Source organism: Pristiophorus japonicus, chromosome 5 (assembly GCF_044704955.1).
Source record: "Pristiophorus japonicus isolate sPriJap1 chromosome 5, sPriJap1.hap1, whole genome shotgun sequence".
Lineage (NCBI taxonomy): Eukaryota > Metazoa > Chordata > Chondrichthyes > Pristiophoridae > Pristiophorus > Pristiophorus japonicus.
This window is the reverse complement of record NC_091981.1, coordinates 38,509,820-38,529,089: the sequence shown is the minus strand read 5'-3', so window position 1 is coordinate 38,529,089 and position 19,270 is coordinate 38,509,820. Positions and strand designations below refer to the sequence as shown.

General features: G+C 44.7%; 1 pseudogene; it reads left to right on the top strand.

Annotated features, from left to right (window-relative positions):
• The first annotated feature begins 15,080 nt into the window (after window positions 1-15,080).
• Window positions 15,081-15,752, top strand: LOC139264068 (putative nuclease HARBI1 pseudogene; annotated as a pseudogene).
• The last annotated feature ends 3,518 nt before the right edge of the window (window positions 15,753-19,270 follow it).

Here is a 19,270-nt window from a genome sequence, read left to right as displayed (position 1 = left end):
AAGAAGTACCTACAGCTGAACTATTCAGTATTGAAGTGGACTACAAGCAGTGAACTGCTCTGTATGTTAAATCATTGCTACTCCTTTGCGATACACAGAATGACTCGCTTTCCAAAGTATGACCTGAGGTGTTAAATAAACTGGAACTGCCTAGTGGAATTAACAAAATGAGATGGGATCATTTACAGAAGGAGGAAGATGGTAATTCCTGAAAAATTACGCAAGGAAAGGTTGCAAATTTAGTACAGTGCTGACTCAGTATCAGGAGCAGTAGAGTGGGATAGAAAAATCTTTGACAAAGTTGTCGAGGAATTTCAAAGTTACGTAGTGGGATGTGTAGGATCACTGGATCGGGGCTTTCTACGTCCCCAGGTTCCAAGCTTTAGCTACAAGGCAAACACACAGGCGTAGAAATTAGTATGCGTTGTGGCTGCATTTCGGACATAAAATGGGTGCATAGCATACTAATTTAGCTGTGGGATGCCTTGTGCACAATCTGCACAGGCATTATAGTTCCACTGCTAGATTTGTGGGTCTCCTTATAGCATTCACCTTTAAATGTGAATAATAAAAATATTGAGCAAGCAAGCAATAACAAAATGGCTTCAGATCTTATCATGGCTGCAGCTGTTCTTCCTGACCCCAGGTACATGCCAAAGAACAACCTTTTACTCTGCAGGATTAAGACCAAATTCATGGATCTGACAGTTGGCAGCAGGTTTTTAACTGCTTTCTTCAGGCAATTAGAACATGCTCCTTGTATACTTTCGGAATATCTTTTACAGATGACACAGTATTCACTACAACACATGGTGTTGTTTAAAAATGTTTCATGGAATGGGTTTACCATTCATTGTAGTAGAAATCAAATGGTTGGATTTACTGGCCAGCCAAGCAAGGTTTTGTACTTTTCTCCAATTCCACCATGACGAGTTTCAGAGATTTCAGGGAAATTATTTAGTTTAGAACATAATTCGGAACTTAATATGCAAGAACAGAAATGGGGGATTATGTAATATAAAATTGTTCAAGGTTGAAATCCATCACTTCCAATCCATCTGATTCTTAGAATGAACATACCCCAGATAAAATTACACGTAGAGGCTGACATCGCGTGTCTTCACCTCACCTCTCATTTAAGCCCATGCCCACTGACTTTGCCATGTCTAAACTCAGTTTTTCCAATTTCCTTCTTATTGGCCTCCCATCCTTCACTCTTCATGAACTCCAACTCATCTAGAATTCAGCAGCCTTCTCCCTGTCCCACACTAAGTTCCACTCGCCCATAATCACTATCCTCGATAACATATACATCCTCCTGTTTTTATAATGCACCGAACATAAAAGAACAAATGACCTTGGCCGCGAAATTCGGCACATTGGCGGTCGTTTGAAGTAAATAATGGTGACTGCCTCGCTTCTGCCCACTTCTGGCACGGTCCGTGCTGTTCGCCATCTTGAGAAGGAAGATAGTGCAGGCGGGATGTGTGTGCACTGGCATTATTCAGAGTAGGCAGATTATGGCGTCAGTCAGCATGTAATGCTTATTTGACGCACGACCTTCCATTTTGGACGTCACTGTTCCAATCAATGCCCTCTCCTGAACATGCACAACTAACATGCATTGACCTGCATGAGAAACACCCCCACCTGCACTATTTAAAGGTATACATCGAACTTGCAGGTAAGTTGATTATTTCTCTTGGCTCTTGCAGAGTTTATGTCGATATTAGATTGCTGAAGACATTTATAAAGTTGGTAAAGTGTGCAGAGAGTGCCGTTGGACGTTGTGAAGATGATGGGTCCTACTGGAAGGCCTGTGACTACACTACTTGCTCCCAGTCATGGGGGCTCTACTTGCATTCCCCCTCTCGCTGCATCTGACAGGGAGTTGGAGCATAGGCAGCAAAGACAAGCTGCTCGCAGAGGGAAGAGGAGGGCTCTGAGCAGGAGGCCTTACCCACCTAGGGTCTTCAGGGAGCATTTCTCCTACCAGGAGCAGTGTATTTTGAAGCTCCGCTTCATTAAGGACGTGGGTCACAGAACTCTGCCACCTCCTGGAACCAGACCTGTAGCCTCAGAGCAAGTTGATGATGGTGCTGCCGGTGGCCCTCAAGGTCAGTGCGGCCCTCAATTTTTGCATCAGCGGGTCCTTCCAGCCTGGAGCAGGCGACATAACTAACAAATTGCAGTTCAACATCCATAGTTGCGGAATGACCCCCTTCACGAAATTCAACTCCCCCGCCACCCCTCTCAAACTGCTGGTACAGCGAGCCTGCGCTAGGGTTGCCAGCTCTGGTTGGATGTATTTTGGAAGATTTCATCATATAACATCCCACCTCTAACCACCCCACCCCCCTCACCCCCCATTGGTCGTCTGACACGACCATACTCGAGATGCCCCACCTTCCCACGCCACTTGGAAAGCGAACAGCCTTTTTAAAATCTGGTTCTTAACTGTTAGTTAAACAGACATTTTTTCACATCTCCAATACTTTTGTAACTAATAAACAAAAGTGTTCAAAGAAAATGAAAAAAAAACTTTTTTACTGCACCTATGTTTTTACTTCCTGGTTTCTCGTAGCAGTGTCCTAGAGATTAATCTTTAATTCCTGGACCAGCTTGCTCTATAGGCCCAGGTCAACTAAGTTTATCTTTCATACAAAACAATCCTTTCTGCAACAGGCTGAAAATCCTTGACTGCTCAATCCAGAAGATTGATTTCCTCTGTTGACAGAACTTTTCTCATTATAACATTGTTTATGTCTGTGCCAGGCTTACTTTCTGACTAAAGCCAGAGAAAATAAATGAGTATTTTCATGTGGTGAACATGTGTACTATAGCTCAGCTTGTCTCTGGCTGTCTATCTGTTGTTCTGGTTATCTGATAGTCTGGTCCTGCAGTACTTTGACCTTAATTTTCGCAATAATTATCAGCAGTGTTGATCTAGAACTACTCTTAAGTATTTTTCTGCAAACCATAATTTTGCTGCCTGATAGTTCTCCCATTAACTGGTGCTAATTCTGCTGCTACCCACAAATGGTGCCAGATACCATAGGGCGGGGAGCTTTATCCCTCCCCTCCCGCGAAAAAAACCGGGGTGGCAGATGTAAAGTACTCCACACAGGAAGCAAAAATGGGTGACAGACATTCTCCATGAATGCTGCTGAAACAGGTAAGGATGAAATTCAAAACGATCTTGGAGTTTTGATAGACTCCATGCTCAACATGTCCAAACAAGGCTGAACAGCAAATAACAAAGCCAATAGCGCACTGAACGACACGACCAGTGCAGTAGAATACAAGATGTAGGAAGGAAGTGATGGTTATACTATACAATGCTCTGGCCAGACCACACATGGAGTATTGTATAAAGTTCTGGTTCCAGAACTAGCGATATGTGTGCACACTAGGTCCGTGCAGCAGAGCAGGTCTCCAGTCCTTGGTTAATCCTTGCTACTGGACCAAGACCTAGCTCTGTCAAGCCCATGTGGTGGCTGGTGTGCAACGGTCACCGCACATTAAAAAAATCCAAGCACAGGCATCTTCCACCCTTCAACATGTAGTTCAGGACCTGGAATTTTAGGTCCTTCATTGAAACACCTGTGAGCTTTTTGACGTGGAAGCAAGTCATCCCCGATTCGAGGGACTGCCTATGATGGTGATGGGTTGCTCATCAACAATGGAGACACCAGCCGCTGAAGGCATTGTAGGGAAGAGGCGCAGGCTGCTCCCTAATGTGAAATGTCTGAGCTTTAAGGAAGATTCAAAACACTTGGCTTTCAGCCTCAAAAGGATGCACCTGAGATGTAAGATAGTAAATGGTCAGGAAAATAATTAAATTAATTACTTAAAAAAATAAACATTGGGTGTAGGACAAGAGGACCAGTTCACCAGTAAGAAATCAGTTTAGGACTGACATCAGAAAATTCTCTAGAGAATGTGAATAGTTATATTTCACTTCTGGACATAGTGATGGAGAAAAAAATACATGGAAGGAGAAATTCCCTACCTATCGCCACCCGTTAGCACGGCGTAATATAGAAAAAGAGGCAGCTGTCTCTCTTCCGCCACCTGGTGGTGGGTGCCATGGCATGCTCCATTTTCATGGTTCCAGTAGCACTAAATAGTATCGCTGTGAAAAGAAAAATGGCGCTGTGGTGAAGTCATTAACGCAAACTTCGGCCCTAGCACTGGGTTCAGCGCTGGGTCCTAAGCTCGCCAGGTAAATCCAGCATACAAGCAGACTCACAGGGGCGCTGTCAGCACCTCTTAAAGGGACCTCTAACAAGAACATAAGAAATAGGAGCAGGAGTAGGCCATTCAGCCCTTCGAGCTTCCACTGCCATTCAATAAGATCATGGCTGATCTTCTACCACAACTCCACTTTCGTGCACTATCGCCATATCCCTTGATGTCAATATCCAAAAATCTAGCGATCTCTGTCTTGAATATACTCAAAGACTGAGTGTCCACAGCCCCCTCAGATAGAGAATTCCAAAGATTCACTGCCCTCTGAGTGAAGAAATTTCTTCTCATCTCAGTTTTAAATGGCCGACACCTTATTCTGAGACTGTGGCCCCTGGTTCTAGACTTCTGAGCCAGCATCTGCCCTGTCAAGCCCTGTAAGAATTTTGTATGTTTCAATGAGATCACCTCTCATTCTTCTAAACTCAACAGAATATAGGCCTAGTCTACTCAATCTCTCCTCACAGGACAATCCCCCCATCCCAGGAATCAGTCTGGTGAACCTTTGTTGCACTCCCTCTCTGGCAAGTATATTCTTCCTTAGATAAGTAGACCAAAACTGTACATAATACTCCAGGTGTGGTCTTACCAGGGCCCTATATAATTGCAGTAAGACATCATTAGTCTTAAACTCAAATCCTTTGTAATGAAGGCCAATACACCATTGCTTTCCTAATTGCTTGCTGTACTTGCATGTTAATTTTCAGTGATTCGTGTACACCCAGTTCCACATTTCCCAATCTCTCACCATTTAAAATAGACTCTGCTTTTCTATTTTTCCTACCAAAGTGGATAAATACACATCTCTCCATATTATATTCCATTTGCCGTGGTCTTGCCCACTCGCTTAACCTATCTATATCCCCTTGCAGTCTCTTTGCATCCTCCTCACAACTTACATCCCCACCTAGCTTTGTATCATCAGCAAACTTGGATATATTACATTTGGTCGCCTCATCCAAATCATTGTTATAGATTGTGAATAGCTGAGGCCCAAGCACTGATCCTTGTGGTATCCCACTAGTTACAGCCTGCCAACCCGAAAATGACTTGTTTATTCCTACTCTCTGTTTTCTGTCCATTAACTAATCCGCAATCCATGCTAGTACGTTATCCCCAATCCCATAAGCCCCAATGTTGTTTTAATAACCACACCTAACTCCCTTTTGAATATATCTAATGAACTGGCCTCAACAACTTTATGTGGCAGAGAATTCCACAGGTTCACAATTCTCTGAGTAAAGAAGTTTCTCCTCATCTCGGTCCTATGTGGCTTACCCCTTATCCTTAGACTGTGACCCCTGGTTCTGGACTTCCCCAACATCAGGAACATTCTTCCTGCATCCAACCTGTCCAATCCTGTCAGAATGTTATATGTTTCTATGAGATCCCCTCTCATTCTTCTAAATTCCAGTGAATATAAGCCTAGTCAATCCAGTCTTTCTTCATATGTCAATCCTGCCATCCTGGGAATCAGTCTGGTGAACCTTCACTGCACTCCTTCAATAGCAAGAATATCCTTCCCCAGATTAGGAGACCAAAACTGTACATAATATTCAAGGTCTGGCCTCACCAAGGCCCTGTACAACTGCAGTAAGACCTCCCTGCTCCTATACTCAAATCCTCTCGCTATGAAGGCCAACATCCCATTTGCCTTCTTCACTGCCTGCTGTACCTGCATGCCAATTTTCAATGACTAATATACCATGACACCCATGTCTCATTGCACCACCTCTTTTCCTAATCTGTCACCGTTCAGATAATATCCTGCCTTCCTGTTTTTGTCACCAAAGTGGATAACCTCACATTTATCTACATTATACTGCATCTGCCACCATTTGCCCACTCACCTAACCTGTCCAAGTCAACCAGCAGCCTCTTTGCATCGTCCTCACAGCTTACATTGCCACCCAGCTTAGTGTCATCTACAAACTTAGAGATATTACATTCAATTCCTTAGTCTAAATCATTAATGTATATTGTAAATAACTGTGGTCCCAGCACTGAACCTTGCGGTACCTCACGAGTCACTGTCTGCCATTCTGAAAAGGACCTGTTTATTCCTACTCTTTGTTTCCTGTCTGCCAACCAGTTCTCTATCCACATCAATACGTTACCCCCAATATCATGTGCTTTAATTTTGCACACTAATCTCTTGTGTGGGATCTTGTCAACAGCCTTTTGAAAGTCCAAATGCATCACATCCACTGGTTCTCCCTTGTCCACTCTATTAGTTACAACCTCAAAAAATTCTAGAAGGTTTGTCAAGCATGATTTCTCTTTCATAAATCCATGCTGACTTGGACCGATCCTGTCACTGCTTTCCAAATGCGCAGCTATTACATCTTTAATAATTGATTCTAACATTTTCCCCGCTACCGATGTCAGGCTAACTGGTCTATAGTACCCTGTTTTCTCTCTCCCTCCTTTTTTTAAAAAGTGGGGTTACACTAGCTGCCCTCCAATCCATAGGAACTGATCCAGAGTCTATAGAATGTTGGAAATTACCACCAATGCATCCATTATTTCCAGGGTCACTTCCTTAAGTACTCTGAGATGCAGACTATCAGGCCCTGGGGATTTATTGGCCTTCTATCCCATCAATTTGCCTAACACAATTTCCTGACTAATAAAGATTTCCTTCAGTTCCTCCTTCTTGCTAGACCCTCAGTCCCCTAGTATTTCCGGAAGGTTATTTGTGTCTTCCTTAGTGAAGACAGAACCAAAGTATTTGTTCAATTGGTCTGCCATTTCTTTGTTTCCCATTATAAATTCACCTGATTCTGACTGCAAGGGACCTACATTTGTCTTTACTGATCTTTTTCTCTTCACATATCTATAGAAGCTTTTGCAGTCAGTTTTTATGATCCCTGCAAGCTTACTCTCATACTCTATTTTCCCCCTCCTAATTAAACCCTTTGTCCTCCTCTGCTGAATTCTAGATTTCTCCTAGTCCTCAGTTTTGCTGCTTTTTCTGGCCAATTTATATGCCTCTTCCTTGAATTTAACACTATCCCTAATTTCCCTTGTTAGCCACGGTTGAGCCACCTTCCCCGTTTTATTTTTACGCCAGACAGGGATGTACAATTGTTGAAGTTCATCGATGTGATCTTTAAATGTCTGCCATTGCCTATCCACCGTCAACCCTTTAAATATCATTTACCAGTCTATTCTAGCCAATTCACGTCTCATACCATCGAAGTTACCTTTCTTTAAGTTCAGGATCCTAGGCTCTGAATTAACTGTGTCACTCTCCATCTTAATGAAGAATTCTACCATATTATAGTCACTCTTCCCCAAGGGGCCTCGCACAACAAGATTGCTAATTAATCCTCTCTCATTACACATCAGCCTGTCTAGGATGGCCAGCCCTCTAGTTCGTTCCTCGACATATTGGTCTAGAAAACCATCCCTAATATACTCCAGGAAATCCTTCGCCACTGTATTGCTACCAGTTTGGTTAGCCCAATCTATATGTAGATTAAAGTCACCCATGATAACCCTGTCTGATTGCAGATCCTAGATCTGAAATAACCAATTCCCTAGTTGGTTCCTCAACATACTGATCTAGGCCCTACCTGTTCCCCTGTGATATCACTCCTTGATTTTTCTTGCTCTCTTTCTCCTCGCCTCTTTATTCCCCTGGCTTCACGCCGTACCCGACCCGCTCTGCTTTCGCTGCTGCTCTCAATGTGTTTAGTCTGCTTCTCCTTCACCTTCTATTTTTTCTTCTTCTTCCATGCCCCTGTTAAGAATGACCGCCAAGGGGATGATGTTAGGCTAGAAATGGGAGATGTGCCTTGCATATTGTTGGTATATATTGTTGGTACGTGATTGATTGGGGGTGGGGGAGTCTTGCATTGAGCAGTGTGTGAGGCTAGTGATTCAGTTGGTAGGTGACGGCTTTTGAAGATGCATTCACTGACCTTGACCAGTGGTCTGAGGTCACGAAGCTTCTTTGGGCAATACAGCCAGGTGGTTGGGGGCGACATTGCAGGTGATGTGGTCCCACATCATTCTTTCTGGAGGCCCTCCTGACCCCTATGGGTAGAGGACCTCTCTTGCAGTGTTGACCCTCCGCACAAAGCTGAAGTGCTGTGTATGGGACACTGGATGCTCTTTTCCTGGCTTGCTGAGCCATTTGTGCTAGTGCTGAAGCACCTTTCCCATTTTTTGAGGGTCGGTAGGAAATTCAGGATTAACTGCTGAACACTCCTAATTGGGACTTCTTTTAATGTTTTTGGCCTAGAAATTGGCCTCCTTAGCGCCTCCTGTTACCACCATGTGAGATGAACGACTCCCGCTAACTTCGGTGGGAGGTTTGCGGTGGTGGTAATACCTGTGCCCCGATTTCCTTCGCCTGGAGATCGTGACATCATTGCTGTACGCATCGCCCCGCTAGCGCCCTGGAACCAAACTTCGGTTCTGCCCCCTGCAGCATCGCCGGACGAAAACACCGGCAGCTACAGGAGGCATTGATCAGGAGGGCGGGCGCTTCTGGGCGAAAGTCGATGTGGCTGAGGCAAGTAAAATCATTTCAAAATGGTTTTCTTATTTTTTTAGCTTCCTCTTCGGCCGCGATCGATCAACCCGGCACTCTGCTGCAGTGCATTGAGCTGATTGGGCTGGATCACCACTACTGTTGGGGACCAGGTAAGGGAGGGAAGGAGCCTTCGAACGCGGCAGCGCTGCACAGCCCACTGTGCAGCGTTGCACACCTACCGCTCCGCCTGCATCCTGTTGAGCTCCAGGAAGGAAGTGGAGCGCTTGATTTAGTGCTCCACTTCCTTCCTGGAGCGCAAACACCAATTTTTTTAAATGTTGAAAATCATTTGCACCTGGCACTCATGAATTTCTCCCCCAATGTCTTTTTTGAAAGGCAGTCAGTGGTGAAAAATGCATTTTTTCCCACTTTATTTGAATTTTTATTACTTCTGAACACCTTTCCCCTTTAATTCACAGCCCTTTTAATTGCCCACAATTCATTGCAAACTCCACAGCCTCACTCTCAGAGGCTGTCAGAAGCTGGAATGCTATTCGTGGTTGGGAACATGGGATCAGATGCTTCTACTCATGCCACCAGGAGGGCATTACACTGTAAGTTAGCATTGGGCTAAAAATCTTTAGCCCCCAGCACACATTTTTGCCTGGCAGCAATGCAGCACTTTCAGCGGCTGTAAAGCTGAGGCCGGCAGGTTTTTGACGATGTCCAATTTCTAGATCCCAAAATTGTTTAAGAAATAGTTGGATGCAGCAGTAGTGAAGTCGGAGGGCGGCAGTTGGCTTGTTGGGTATCTCTGGATGGATGGATTAAAATGGGCCGAAAGGCCTTCCTCATCCATAAATATCTTGTGATCTTGTGTTAGCATGTCAGTAACCATATAAATGCCAGAGAGTCCATGAAAATGCGATACGTATATGAATACCTTACTCATGAAGTCTTCGTAGAAAGGTGACACCTGCTGACGGAGGTAAAAAAAATGAAAGTACATAAGAAGCTATTAGCCTTAAATAGGTAATATTTCCAGAAACCATGTTGTTAACCATTGTCAGCCTTGACTCCGTGGTAGTATGCTCACCTTTGAGTCAGAAGGTTATGCGTTTGAGTTCTACTTCAGAGACTTGAATGCATATTCCGGACTGACAGTACAATGCACTGTCAGAGGGGCCGTCTTTCAGATGAGACATTAAACTGAGGCCCAGTCTGCCCTCTCAGATGGATGAAAAAGATTCCAAAGGCACTATGACAAAGAAGACCAGGGAAGCTATCCCGGGTGTTCTGGACAATATTTAATCTTCAACCATCACTAAAACAGATTAATTTGTAATTAACATATCGCTGTTTGTGGGACCTTGCTGTGCAAAAATTGTCTGCTGCATATTCTACATTATAAGTGTGATTACACTTCAAAAGCACTTCAGTTGCTGTAAAACCTGTAAAAGCCTTGTTTCCTTTCTTTTCCTCCCTTCCTCCTTCCTTTCCTTGATAAATGGTTCATTCTCGGGTTGGCAATCAGTAACTAGTTGGGTGCCGCTGGGATCAGTGCTGGGACCCCAACTATTTACAAACTATATTAACGACTTGGATGAAGGGACCCAGTGTAAAGTAGCCAAGTTTGCTGATGATAATACGATGGGAGGAAAAGCAATGTGTGAGGAGGACACAAAAAACCTGCAAAAGGATATAGGGTTAGATTTTCCCTAAAGGCCCGCAATGCCCGATTGCCCACTGAGAAGAACTGCTAACGTTCGGCGAGAAAAGCTGGCAAAAATTTCCATTTTAATGTTTAAAGTAAGTAAAACTAATCGCCCGGCGAGAAAATGGGCATTGCACATTCATTGTCAGTGGTTTTCTCGGCGGGTAAGTGGAAAGTTAGCGGCATGGGCGGTCGCTACCGGAATGGACAATAAGTAGTAAAATTTAGTCCGAGGCTGTGGTTGGGCTTAGGGAGGGGGCAGAACTTTAAAAAAAAATTGTCATTAAAAAAATAAATAAAACTGTACAAACCATTCCCAAGACAGTTTTAAACCTAATCGCTATTTCTAAATTAAAACAAAATAACTAAAGAACCTTTAACTTATCTTTCTTTGCAGGGTCTCCCCTTACCGGCCTGTTTAAGCAGCTTTTACAGGGCGGTTCTCTCGGCGATCTGGACATCGGTGGTTGAGGCCAAACTTATGCCCTGGCAGTTGTTCTCGGCATTGCACGTGGGCGGTTTGGTCCCGGCGGGTGTCTTCAGATGTGGGCGATACCAAGGAAAAAACTTAAGTGGAAACTCTTGCCGGGCGGAAAACCAGCTGTACCGCTGAGAAAATCGGCAACAATGAAGCCGAAAGTCTAGCCCATAGACAGGCTAAGTGAGTGGGCAAAAATTTGGCAGATAGAGTATGATGTTGGAAAGTGTGAGGTTGTGCACTTTGGCAGAAAAAAATCGAAGAGCAAATTATTATTTAAATGGAGAAAAATTGCAAAGTGCTGCAGTACAGCGAGACATGGGGGTCCTGGTGCATGAAACGCAAAAGGTTAGTATACAGGTACAGCAAGTGATCAGGAAGGCCAATGAAATCTTGGCCTTTATTGCAAAGGGGATGGAGTATAAAAGCAGGGAAGTCTTACTATAGCTGTATAGGGTATTGGTGAGGCCACATCTGGAGTACTGCGTACATTTTTGGTTTCCATATTTAAGAAAGGATATACTTGCTTTGGAGACAGTTCAGAGAAGGTTCACTGGGCTGATTCCGGGGATGAGGGGGTTGACTTATGAGGAAAGTTTGAGGAGGTTGGGCCTCTACGTCACTGGAATTCAGAAGAATGAGAGGTGATCTTATCAAAACGTACAAGATTATGAGGGGGCTTGACAAGGTGGATGCAGAGAGGATGTTTCCACTGATAGAGACTAGAACTAGGGGCATAATCTTAGGATAAGGGGCCGCCCATTTAAAACTGAGATGAGGAGGAATTTCTTCTCTCAGAGAGTTGTAAATCTGTGGAATTCGCTGCCTCAGAGAGCTGTGGAAGCTGGGACATTGAATAAATTTAAGACAGAAATAGACAGTTTCTTAACCGATGAGAGAATAAGGGGTTATGGGGAGCGGGCAGGGAAGTGGAGCTGAGTCCATGATCAGATCAGCCATGATCGTACTAAATGGCGGAGTAGGCTCGAGGGGCCATCGGGGCTGCTCCTGCTCCTATTCTTAAGTTCCAATGCCTTATGTTCCTTCCTTCTTTTTTTCCTTGTGTTAGTTCTGCAATAAATGACAAATTCTGCACTGTCCAATCATGTGTCGGTAAAAAAATATGGAAATATTCTCGATATGACGACAGAACATAAGACATTGTTTAAATAATTGCTGCTGTAGGGCAATGGAAGCATTTCAAAATGTGATACATGCTTATCGGGTAATCTCACAAAAGCAGTAGATTACAAGCTGGCTTGTGATTCAAAACTCCCATTTATATAGTTTATAAACCTTGGACAAAATTGTCTAAAGTGATGCTGTGAATTTGTTCAGCTGCTGGTGTAGCCCAGCCTATGCTGTGATGTTCTCACACATTAAACAGCTGTCACAGTTTCACACGGAACTGTGGATAACATATGTCAGAAGTTTTTGATTTTTGTGCTTCTGTGACTACTGTACTATTTATTTCACTGACAATTTTGCAAATGATTTGACGCTGAAAAATGCCAGGGAGATAGGATAGAAATTAGGTTTGCAGTTAGGGCAGGAGGACGCCTGGGACTGTAAAGACTTTTCTCTATTTTAGTTGCTATTGATGTGCAGGGAAATATAGTACAGCAGATGCTAAAACAACAGAGCAGTGCAGTGAATGTTTTAAATGAATTGTTACCGAGGTCGTGTTCTACTGTGACACAGATCCTGCTCAGCTCTAACTTGTAATGTTTCTGTTTTCTTCTGTCAATCAAATCGTATAGAAGTCCAACAGAAAGCCAACCCAGTCTGAAATGAACATCCATTGTTAACATATATATTGAACCAACATATCACCAATATATATTTAAGTGTACATTCTCCCACAAGCACTGACTTCATAAAATATATATTTAAATGTACACTTTCACCTAATGTATATATAAATGTTAACCTAAAGGTGCAATTGCCTCATAAAATTCATGTTGTTTTTAATTGTTTTAATTTAGTCAATCAAATATTTCATCCAATCAGTGTCACTAATTTAACAAACTATGGTTAGTTTAGCCAATTATGAATTTTTTCCCCCTTGAGGTTTGATGTCCTAGAGACATGCATTATAATGCAAAACTTTGTTTGCATATAGATGACTGGGGCTTTAGTCGATCAAAGACATATTAATGGGCAGAAATATTTGTCAATGAAAGATTAAACCTCAAAGTCAAGGCTACTGTTATTGTGAACCCAATGACTTTGACTGCAAGAGCTCATTGCTTTATTCATCTTTTCATATACATTACGATTCCCCCTCAGTTGCAGTAATGTACAGTTGGACTAGAATCTTCTGATTCAAGCTTTTCCTGCAAGTAGCAAAATTTAATTGCTAAAAATCTAAGTTTGTTTTTCTGTTTCCAATTATATTATATTGGCGAGAAAGTCGCAGAATGATTTATTGTTCAATTGGCTGGTCTCTCGCCAACACCTCATCAAACAAATATTTCACATGGCAAGAAAAGTGTTACAGACAGGGACAGCAGTCCCAGAAAGCACACTCCCACCATGCTTTAGCTCAACAGCTCAAAACTTTTTATTTATAGGGATAGTTTTCAGAAGAAATCAGGGTCATGTCCATAAGATCCAAGCTCATTATGACAACTTTACTAGATTCTAATTATGATCAATATCTTATACCATTGGGCCTCAAGCCCAAGAATTTCAAGGCCCAGGCTCTTCTAGCTGAGAGGGAAGTTTCTTTTCAGATGAAAAACGGAGAGTCGGAATAAATGAGTCATATTCGGGTTGGCAGGTTGTAATTAGTGGGGTGCCGCAAGGATCGGTGCTTGGGCCCCAGCTATTCACAATCTATATCAATAATTTAGATAAGAGGACCAAATGTAATATATACAAGTTTGCTGATGATACAAAGCTAGGTGGGAATGTAAGTTGTGAGGAGGATGCAAAGAGTCTTCAAGTGGATATAGACAGGCTAAGTGAGTGGGCAATAATATGGCAAATGGAATATAATGTGGAGAAATGTGGAAGTTATCGGGGCCAAAATTCAGGGTCCCAATAAGGCTGTTAACGCCTGTTTGCAGCGGCCATGGGGCAGAATCCAATGGCCGCCGCTTTGCCGTCAAGCGGCCGCCACGACCGAAATTTACCGCGTGAGTTTTTGGGGCATTGTCCATTTCCGTCCCGATCGGCCGATTTCCGTGGCGGTATGGGGCTTGCAGCAGTGATGACGCAATCAAAGTGCACACCATTGCTGCTCCGCCCCAGAGCCTATTTTCAGGATTAAAACGGCTGGCTGGTTAGTGACAGCTTTTTGGATTGATGCACTGTTGGAGACCGCTAGCTGATGTGTTGCGATCGGGTTTTTGTTGATCAGAATGTTTCATTGATTTTTGTGGAACTTTGGAAAAGTGGCAGCAACCTTGTGAGAACTTTTGCTGAGTGAGCAAACCTTTTTAATTCTCACTCATTAGCCGTGGCCTGTGGGTGTAATTCTCAGCTTCTCAGAGGCCACCAAGTGAGGGTGGAGCCTGCAGCCAGAATGGGCTCAGTGTTGGCAGGGGAATGGCTGTTGTGCATTGTCAGAGGCAGGGAGGCACACAGGAGGAGGCATCGCCATCACCAATGGGTCCTGAGGCAGCGGGCAAGGGAGGCAGCAGCTATGGCTGCCCAACATGTAGAAGTGCCTGCAGATGGCCGCAGACCTCAATGTACAGAGGCTGGCCCAGGTGGGAGGTGGCATGAGGAGGAGGCTGAGGTATGCTGACCTCCTCACCAAACAGTGGCCGAGGAACCTTGCCAGCAGCAGCCTGCTCAGGCTCCGCATCATCAGCAGGAAGATAGAGAAGGCGCTCAGCCAGCTGGCATGGGAGGGGCCCACACATACCTCTGACAAGGAGGCCCTAACGTCCAAGAGCCTACTGGCATCAGTTCTCCTTCCTACTGCTCAGCAACGAGCAACGTGTTCGAAGGCTGCGATTTACGAAGGACTTCCTAACCGAGCTGTGCAATGTCCTGCAGCTAGATCTGGAGCATCACACAAGGCTGAGGACAGCCATTGAAACAAAACTGACGATAGCTCTGAACTTTTACGCAATCAGCTCATTTCAGTCTCAAGTGCAGACATCTCTAATATCTCCCAATTCTCCGGCCATCGCTCCATCCGGCAGATGACCAATGCGCTATACAAGAGAAGACGGCAATATATCTCCTTCCCAATGACCAGGAAGAAACAGGTGGAGCGCCAGGCCGGATTTGTCCGGATTGAAAGGCTCCCCGGGGTGCAGGGGGACATTGACTGCACACACATCGGGATGAGGGCGCCACAACACCATCCAGAAATATTTATCAACAGAAAGGGATACCACTCCCTGAATGTGCAGCTGGTGTGCAACCACCAGCGAAGGATCCTGCCAGTTGATGCCAGGTATCCAGGCAGCAGCCATGATGCCTTCATCTTGCGCCAGAGCAGTGTGCCCGTCCTCTTCACTGAGCCAAACCAGGATTGTGGGTGGCTGCTTGGGGATAAGGGATATCCCCTGTCCACTTGGCTGCTCACTCCACTTCGCAACCCCAGGACTGCGGCTGAGCATGCCTATAACAACACTCATTCAGGGACCAGGTGCATCATTGAGCACTGCTTTGACATGCTGCAACAAAGATTCCATTACCTGGACTGCTCTGGTGGAACATTGCTGTACTCGCCTGAACGGGTCTCCATCTTTGTGGTCGTCTGCTGCATGCTGCATAACCTGACTGTCATGAGGGGACAACAGCTGGAGGTCGATCCAACAGTACCAGCACAGGAGGAGGTGCAGGAGGAGGAGAAGGAGGAGGAGTAGGAGGAGGACTAGGATGCGCATTGCGATGCACACAGGAGGCGTCATTGCCATCCCAACCCTGCAAGGGAAGTGTAGACAAGTCTGATTGCTGTTCGATTCAGATAATGTCATCCCCACATGACCCTTCAGCTTTTACTTTCCATGGCCATTGTTGTAGGCATTAGGCACCTGCTGAATATATCAAAACACTAGGCATTAGGCACCTGCTAAATATATCTAAATTCATATAGGTTTAAAGTGGCCACATATAAAATGGTTGCCCAAGCATGATGGGAACTCAGTTAGTCAAGTAATGAACTGGGGCTGACAAAGCAATGACCGAGCAATGACCCTGTGAGGCCCACTACCAGGAATGCCTTGGCTCATCCACTTGAGACAAGATAACTATAACGAACCATTAGGACTTTGCACAGCAAAGCCCCGAGGAACAGAGATAAGGGGAGGTCTACCTCACATAACGAGGTCATTAATCAGCCCGAGCTGACAAAAACCGAACATACAGCCCCTGAGGTATCAGGGGAATTCTATTGGGTTAAAGAAACCTATATGTAATCTATAATCGTTATGATTGGATTGTGTCCAGCCGAAGTAGGCTGAGTAACTGTAATGAACTATTGTAAAACATATAAATATCGATGAATTTCTTTGTTCGTGGGAGAGAGGTGCCTGGATCTAGACAAGAGGCTTCCTCCCCGCCGGAGAAATAAAAGGCCGCTTTAGCGTTGGAACCGACTCTGAGTGTTTCTTCCGAGAAAACATTCAAGCTAACAGCCATTCCAACGAATGCCTTGATACATAACTGTCCACACTCACATTATACACCTGCCCAGATATAGGTGCAAAATATAAAGATTTAATACTTCATCAAAATCACTCCAAACAAAAAACAGTGCAGAAAAGTAACAGATATACATCATTTGCCACACTTGTGCATTTCCATATAACTCCTTTTATGCGTGCCTACCCTACTACTACGCCTCAGTGACTCTCCTGTGGCTTCCTCATGGTTCTGGGAAGGTTGCTGTGTTCCCTGTGTGAAAGCTGCGGATGACCTTCAAGGACACCCTCGACCAGCTTTGGGCCTGGAAGGCCCGGCTGCAGACTGGTCAACACCCTCCTGGGAGGGTGGCTAGGCTTGGGCGAGACCATGCATGGAGGCACTGGCGGAGTGACAGGTCTTGGACCAGGAATGCTGTGAGGCAGAGGGAGCGCATCATCCGTATCCTGGTTTGAGGAGATGAGTAACTCACCAGGGGCGGCACGATACCACCACCTCAAATCTGAGGGAGCTCAGGTCAGTGCTGTGGCGCTACACAGGAAAGTCCCCCATGGCCCTTGGTGGATCCCGCCATGAAGGCAACACTGAGATGTTGGGTGGCATCAAGCTGAGACTGCATGACAGCAGTCACAGTCTCAAAACCACCAGATATGACAACACTTAGATGCTCCGCGGCCTGTTGCACCGAGTGTATTGGAGCATTCTGAGCTTCCAGGGCCACGGCCATCCTCTCCAAACCAGCACGGATATATTCGTTCCCTTGTGCCTGTGCTGAAATGGCAGCTGCCACATCACCTGCGAGTTACGGCCTCACATCTGGATCCGCACAGTATTCAAGGAGAGATAGCATTAAAGTAGGGCCTTCACTTACCCTCAGCGGCATCGGCAGTGCCATAGGCCACAGGGAAGGCACCATGTCCGCCAACGAGCGCCTCGACCCTCGCCTCTAAGGGTGTGAGGATTTGAACATCGTTCTCGCCACCACCAGTCCTCCTTTGCTCCATGCGATTATGAACAACTTTGGCCTGCAAGATAAAGAATGGTTGGTTTGTAGCACCGTGATAATGCATCAGAAATAAGAGCACAAGTCTGTGTCCCTGACATGCAACTGTAAATGTCAGATGAAAGGGCCTCCATGGCAAACACGCACACATATATATATATAGAGGCCTTAGCAATGAAATGCTGCTTCAGTGACTAAAGAGTGAAGGTGGGAAATAAGAGAAGAATGAAGGAGAGGCTCGCAGATCGAAGGTGAGCAGTTGGTGGGGCAGGTATTCACTTTCATCAAATTATGTTGTTCAGCCTTTTCCTACATTTGGTCAGCATCCGATCATAGATGGAGGTCCCCGACACTTCTACAGCGATCTCCCTCCAGGCATTACTAAAGATTTAACGACTTGGCCTCCCTGCATCTGGATACAGGACTCGCCTCCTTCCCTCAGCAGCCTGCATAAGAGTCTTAAGCTCCCCATCTGAAAATTGGGTTGCCCTCCTTCCCACAGCAGCACCAGCAATGATGTTCAATGCAAGGCATTCCCTCCTCAGGGCCTCGCTGCAAACCCTGACCTCTAAGAAGGCCAGGGAGCAGCTGGCTTGTTGGTTGTAAATCACCATATGGGTGAATTTCTTCGTGTGAATAGCACCCTCATCAACACACCCACACTGCTGCAAAGTACCAATTTGGAAGAGTAATTACCACAGGATGCCATTTAAAGAGGGGATTAAAGAGTTAAACACGTATTATGTTAGTAAGACAAAAACACAATTTGCTGATGTGGCAAAATTATTAGGTGCAACTATAGAACAATGGTGTGAGTTCCTGTTATTCAGAGCTAAGGTCTTGAGCCTAGGAAGTGGGTTCCTGTTATTCAGAACTAAGGTCTTAGGCCTAAGAAATAAGTTCCTGTTCGTGGCAGGAGGCAAGATGCAGGATGCATATATTCATGCTCAAGAAGGATACTGGAACAATTAATAAAGTTAAAATTAAACGATCTGTAACAAAGCAAAAAAATTGTCACACGGTAGAAAGACTGACCAATGATAATGTAAATGATGACTTTGCAAAAATTCTGTATAAAGAAGCAGCTCCGAAGGTGTTCAAACGAGAACAGTTGGTAACGCACCCAGTTGAGGAACTGGTGTAGCCGTGTCTCCCTTGGTCAAGCAATTAAACAATTCCTTTCTCCTCAACAGGTCTGTGTTGAGTGCCTTTGTCATACTCCACATCACCATTTAAAAAACAAAAGTGAAAATTGATCCATTGGCCGCTGCTACCATAGCGGCGGTAATCGTGGGAAAAAGGCGGTAGGTGCGGCAGCTGTCTGTCGGCACTGAACTTCAGCCCCATCCACTTTGGTAGGAAAAATAGAAAAGCAGAGTATTTTTTAAATAGTGAGAGATTGGTAACTGTTGATGTTCAGAGGTACCTGGGTGTCCTTGTACACGAATTACTGAAAGTTAACACGTACAGCAAGCAATTAAGAAAGCAAATGGTATGTTGGCCTTTTTTTAATAAGAGGATTTGAGTACAAGAGTAAAGACATTTTACTGCAATTATATAGGGTCCTGGTGAGACCACACCTGGAGTATTGTGTACAGTTTTGGTCTCCTTACCTAAGGAAGGATATATTTGCCATTGAGGGAGTGCAACAAAGGTTCACCAGACTGATTCCTGGGATGGGGGGATTGTCCTATGAAGAGAGATTGAGTAGACAAGGCATATATTCTCTAGAGTTTA